Source organism: Lynx canadensis, chromosome C1 (genome assembly GCF_007474595.2).
Source record: "Lynx canadensis isolate LIC74 chromosome C1, mLynCan4.pri.v2, whole genome shotgun sequence".
Taxonomy (NCBI): Eukaryota; Metazoa; Chordata; class Mammalia; order Carnivora; family Felidae; genus Lynx; species Lynx canadensis.
The window spans coordinates 119,046,171-119,052,750 of NC_044310.1; positions in this window are offsets into that span (position 1 = coordinate 119,046,171).

Below are 6,580 nucleotides of genomic sequence, written 5' to 3' on the forward strand. Positions count from 1 at the left end.
ATTCGTTCTCTCCACTCGCCCCACCAAATTATTTATTAATGTGCCCATTTATTTATTATCTAATTATCCCAAATCCCATGTCAGACATCTTACTCGTCACTAACTCACCTAAGAGCTCTGCAAAGCAGATAGTCTCTTCCTTCAGGTGAGGAAACTGAGGCCTGGGGTGGTTCAACACCTTGGTTAAAGACAGGCCACCGGTGGGTAGCAGAGCTAGAATTTGAATCCAAGCCTCTGTGACTGGAAATTCCATGCCGTTCTTACTCTGCTACGATAAATCTCCTGTGATCAGGGCACCACTAAATCCTGCAAAGGATGTAAAAATAAACCAGAAGAGGATCCTACTTTTAAAAAAATGGTCTGAAAGTTGAGATCTGACATATCTATAAATAATAGTGATACTGAATAGAGTGTGATAAATGCCTGGAAAGAGGTGCAGATAAAATATGAAGGGATTTGGAAGAGGCAGCGAGCGCTTCTGGGCACTTTCTCTGGATCTTGGAGCATCGGTAGGATTTGGGCCTCTGGCTCTAAGGGGAGAACATATTGCAGCAGAGAAAATGGCTGTTCAGAGGCCCCAGATAACAAAGCCTGGAGGGCATTAAGGGGACTTCAACTAGAGGAAGTTGGTGGAAGCTACCTCAAGAGGACAACTGAGAAATGAAAAGGCTGGTGGTTTAAGTGAGTGCCTGTCTTTTAATAACCGATAAAGAGTTTGGCCTTTTTCTCCTATAAGCAACAGAACGTGATCGAAGGTTTGGAAGCATGTGATTGAGAAGGCTTATTTTCCCGTGGCAGTGTGGACGATAAATCGGAGGAGAGAGAGAGAAAAGGCAGACAGACAATTGCACTAATCGTGGTTTTCAGGACTTCGACCTTGCACATTGCTGCACTTCTATTCATTTCTGGCTTTGTGGGGAACATAACCTCTCAGTGTCCATCAACACAGTCGTGTGGAGTCCTAAGGGTCCTGTGCCGTTACTTTGAATCATTGAGCAAGTCCCCAGGGGCTGAGCGAGCATCCAGGTGTTGACAAGGATGTGAGTTTAAGTGGTAGGTCCCTCTTGGCTTTCTCCAGGGGCTCGTCCAGGGAGCCTACCATTCCCAGACCAGCATCTCCACAGGCTTTCCCTTCTCAAGCATAAAGAATCCCTCTCTGAGAAGCGGCTGATGTATTAGAAAGAGGAGCATAGTCTATCTGGAGAAGAGAGGGCTAGGACTCAGGACCCCAGATGCCAGGCTCTGTCCTAGCCCTAAACTTCTGATTGACTTTGGGCCACCCACCTTACCGCTTTGGATTCAGTTTTGTCGTATCCCAAACATGGAGAATGTAATTCCTGGTTCACCTAGGGTCAGGTGGGATTATGTTGTGCAGATTACACAGGGTATCAGTTTTCAGACTGGGTCTAAACCTTGACTTCTTTGGCGATGCTTCAGCTGGGCACAGGCTGAATACAAACCCTTGAATCCACTGCATCTGTACATACTGGGCTTCTGCTGCAAATGTGTAAGGAATGATGGTTTAAACCACTGGTGATACAGGGGCGCCTGGGTGGCTCAGTCAGTTAAGCTTCCGACTTAGGCTCAGGTCATGATCTTGTGGTTTGTGGGTTCAAGCCCCATGTCGGGCTCTGTGCTGACAGCTCAGAGCCTGGAGCCTACTTCAAATTCTGTGTCTCCCTCTCTCTCTGCCCCTCCCCTGCTCACTCTCTCTCTCTCTCTCTCTCTCTCTCTCTCCTCTTTCTCTCTGTCTCGAGTATAAATAAATAAATTTTAGAAACAGGATAGCTTTGGGGTGCCTGGGTGGCTCAGTCGGTGAAGCATCTGACTTTGGCTCAGGTCATGATCCCATAGTTTGTGAGTTCAAGCCCCAAGTCGGGCTCTGTGCTGACAGCTCAGAGGCTGGAGCCTGCTTCGGATTCTGTGTCTCCCTCTCTCTCTCTCTGCCCTACTCCTGCTCATGCTCAGTCTCTCTCTGTCTCTCAAAAATAAATAAACATGAAAAAAATTTTTAAATAAATAAACCACTGTGATATATTAAAAATAATTCAACTGGGAGCCAGAAGCTACGAAGGAGATTCCAGGCTCCACCCTCAACAGTTGTGAGACCCTCAGCAAGCCGTTTATTTTCGCCCTGAACGGCTGCTTCTTCATCTGTCACGTGCTTGGTTTGAATAGCTGATCTGCGTCCCTTCCCCGGGATGAGGCTCTATTTCTCCATTGTGTGGGAATTATAGGAATACATACGCCATAAATTGAAACAATGTCTTAACTAATACTTCAAAAGTAAGGCTCTGTATCCCATCAGCTATGCAGACTAGGAGTCAGCCTTGGGGCCGTCAAAACAGGCAGGAAGCAAAGCCAAAATGCATGCACGTTCGTCTTAGGAAAGCCGTCTAAGCCCTCACTCGGAGCTCACCGATCCTTAGTTTGTGCAGAATCCTAACACGCGTGGCTGTTCGACGGCACGGCCTGCAGCAGAAAACCCTGCAGCAAGACAGTGCCAGCTAGAAACAAGTACTTGGGAAGCAGGACCGGGTGACTGACACCAAGCAGGTAGGAACGAAAAGGGCAAGAAGCATGGAGGAACTGAAGCAAGCGTCCGAAGCTGCTTGAAGACAGGCGTCGCCGATCCTCCCACCGGCTAGTTCTAGCCACCGCTCTGGGGCAAGAGTTGCGCTCCTGCAAAATCCGGAGGCATCTGAGACAGTGAAAACGTTGGCTCCGAGTTGGAAGAGATGAGTCAGTAGAGAAGCAGAGCAAGGCATACACCGAATAGTCATTTTAAAAAGCCAAGCTGTCACATCTGAGGTCCGAGGGAAACAGTGACTTAAGAAAAACATGAAATACGAAAAGCGCACGTGGAGCCAGCGGCTCGGATATTAAGAAGACTGTCAAAGTGGTTCAGGTAGATGCACTAACTGATGTCCCAGGAATGACCCTGAGTCGTTGCGGTTAAAAATAAATGATGTTGTGCAGCCTTTACTGCAGGAAGCATGGAAATGCACGATGTCCCCGGGGGGGGGGGGGGGGGGGGGGCGGGGGGGAAGCTTTGCAACAAACAGAGTGAACTGGGGAAGGGGGCGGTTGGAGAATCAAGCTTCGGTTCTTAGAGGGTTAAGGCTCAGTTATCTGGAAATGCCCTTATCTAAATTCCCCATAAAGTCAGGTCTTCCTATGGCCGTTCTCCTTCTTCTAGAGGGTTACATGAGATTCTGGCCTCAGGGGGTTTGGGGTGGGGGGTGGGGCTCCCAGGACGCCCTAATGGACGCCGTGCCCGGAATGGCCAGGCGTCTGAAAGAGGCTTTGGTTGCTGTCAAGTGCTCTGTCCGTCTCTATTTTGTGCTGCTTGGGGAGACACACAGAGAGCAAGCCTTTCTAGAACCCCCAGCTGCCTCAGGCCAGACAGCATTTCCTTCTTCTCTTTCCACCACCTGGCCAAGGCCAAGAATTTGCAACAAAGTTTGTAGATTTGATGACTGCGGGGGCCCTGCGGGATGGTGGGGGATGTGCAGAAGGCTGAGCCTGGACAAAAGGCCAAGGAAACCCCAGTCTGGATTCCTGTTCCTTGTGGTTACTCTTCCCTCACACGAGTGCTGTAAAAGCAGAGAAGCCTTCTGGACTGTGGCCAGGAGGAAGCCTGAGACCACTTCACGGGCGTAGCACTGGGCCGGGGCGGGAGGGAAGATTCTGAAGGGGAGAACTTGGCTTCTGTTGCCACGTTAGCACTGAGGGCACCTGTTAACTATCGAATGTGAACAGGCTCTAAATCTGAGGTCTGCCTGGGGCCACCCCTCTAATATAGGGGATGTACCCCATGTTCCTCCAGACACTCGGGATGGTGGGATGCCTGCCCCAAGGCAAAGCAGGGAACGGAACTACAATGAACACTTTGCTAAGCCCTTTCCTGCATTTGCTCCCTGAGTCCTCACTGCAGCTCTGTGAGGTGAGGCATTGCTGGACCCATTTCACAGACAGTGGCTCTGAGGCTCAGAATGGTGAAGTGGCTTTCCTGTGACAGATGCGAGTTTTAAGTCAGGTGTATCCAATGCCACAAAGTTGTCTGCTTCTTTCGCTCTACGGGCTTCCTGGAGGACAGAGAGTGAATGCTCCTGGAGGCAATTTCTCCATGATGTTTGAGAAACTCAACCTCTGTTCTTGATCAGCGACAGCAGCCCTTGGGAACTTGTTAAAGAATGCAAATTCTCGGGCCCCGCCTCAGGCCTCCCGCAAATTCTGGGGATGGGTCCTGCAATTTGTGGTTCAGTGAACCTTCCAGGTGATTCCGATTGCAGCTAAAGTTTCAGAAGCGCTTCTCTAAGGCCTTGCTACTCAAAGTGCGGTCCCAGGACGAGGCGGGAGGCAGCAGCAAAAAGCCTGTGAGAAGGGCAGAATCTCACATCCCCCTCCTGGACCTCAAATTCGAGTCTGCCTTTCAACAGGATTCTCAGGGGTTCAAGAGCACATCAAAGTTGCAGAAGTAGGTGGCTCTGCTGGTTGAAGGCATTGCTGACTCCATCCTGTGGTGCATGAGCTGAGCAGTAAGCAGGTCCTCTAGAAGTTTCAGGAATGGGCTGGCATCAGTCCAGATGGAACAGACAGGTAGGCATGGGTGAGCAGGCTGGGCTACACTGTGAATGGCCAGGTGAGGCCCAGTGCTTTAATGTTCTGCTTACTGGAGGCTAGAGGCCCCCGGCTAGACCTTTGGAAGAGACGGCATCCTCTGAAGACTTCCTTTTTGCTCAGTGTTCCCTGGAGGACAGGGATGAAAGGCTTTCTCCTTTCTCACCAAACTGATGGATACAGAGTAGTTGCTAAGCTGTCTGGGCTGAGAAGGATACTGTCCATGTCTGGGCTCAGGGGTGATGAGTTCTGGGATCGATTAGCAATGCCTGTCATGGATGTGAAATTGGGCAATACCCGTATGTGTGCTGCACTGATGTGTGAGGGTAGAGGGGTCAGAGGACCAAGAGTTTGAGCTAATCAGTGAAGAAATTTGACAAACACTTAACTGCAGATACATTTTTCTCTTTGCAGAGTGTATGAGCCGATTCTCCTATATCCTTTTATTTTTTTTTTTAAATTTTTTTTTTCAACGTTTGTTTATTTTTGGGACAGAGAGAGACAGAGCATGAACGGGGGAGGGGCAGAGAGAGAGGGAGACACAGAATCAGAAACAGGCTCCAGGCTCTGAGCCATCAGCCCAGAGCCCGACGCGGGGCTCGAACTCACGGACCGCGAGATGGTGACCTGGCTGAAGTCGGATGCTTAACCGACTGCGCCACCCAGGCGCCCCTCCTATATCCTTTTAAAAACCAAACTACGATTTTTGAAAGGTAAAAATAAATATGGTACAAGAAATGCAAACACAATACAAGTATGTAAACCCTCTTCTCCTGACAACCACTCTCAACGGTTTCTAGGGTATGCCTCCAGTGTTATTTTTTAAAAATTTTTAATGTTTTTTATTTTTATTTGAGAGAGAGAGAGAGACAGAGCACGAGCAGGGGAGGGCCGCAGGGATGAAAACAGAATCCGAAGCAGGCTCCAGGCTTCGAGCTGTCAGCACAGTGCCTGACATGGGGCTGGAACTCACTAGCAGCGAGAACATGACCTGAGCTGAAGTTGGACACTCAACCGGCTGAGCCCCCCGGGTGCCCCTGGAGGTATTTTTATACACACACACACACACACACACACACACACACACACACACACTTTACTTTGCAACTTATTTGGAGTTTGGCTCACTCTAAAAATTTTTTTCCAAGGTTATATAGTATTCCGTTATTTGTAGGCACCATGATTTATGTAGCTAGTCCTCCATTAATGGATATTTTGATTGTTTTTGATCTCTTTGCTACCGATTACACTTTACATTGCAAAGGATGTCCCTGTACGCATGTCTGTGTTCTCAAGTGAGAGCATGTCAGTAGGACCGATGGTCCAAGGGAATGTGCATTTTAAATTTAGATGATTCAGGCCCAGTTGACTTCTCAAACATTTGTGCCAATTTTCACTCCCACCTACAATATACCAGCTGGCATTTAAAAAAATGTCTTTTCATTTTGAAATAATTACGCAGTTACAAAAAGTTGCAAGCACAGTAGTGCACAAACACCTTTTTTTTCTGAACCATTTGAGACGACATTACAGACCCAACCCCCCCCCCCCCAAGCCCCCCAGTCTCGGAATACATCGCTGCTCATTTCCTAGGAGCAAGCACACTCCCATGTAACCACAATACAACCTTCCAGATCTGATACCTGGCAATCCTCTGACCTTTTGAATATCACCAACAGTCCCAATAATGTCGCTCATAGTGAACAGGTCCAGGCTGGAATCAGCTGTTGGTTTCCGTGTGGTGTCTCATTTGGAGGAGTCCTTCCGCTCTGCCTTGAGTGGGGGTCAATTCGCGCAGTGGTCCTCAGTTTGGGTTTCTCCAGTGTTTCCTTGCGATAAGATTCCAAGTACTCGCCCTTGGCAGAGATATCGCACAGGTGACGCTGGATCTTCTCCCCGCATCCGAGCAGGGGGCACACGAGTTTTATTTGTCCCATTTCTGTCGACGTTCCCTTTG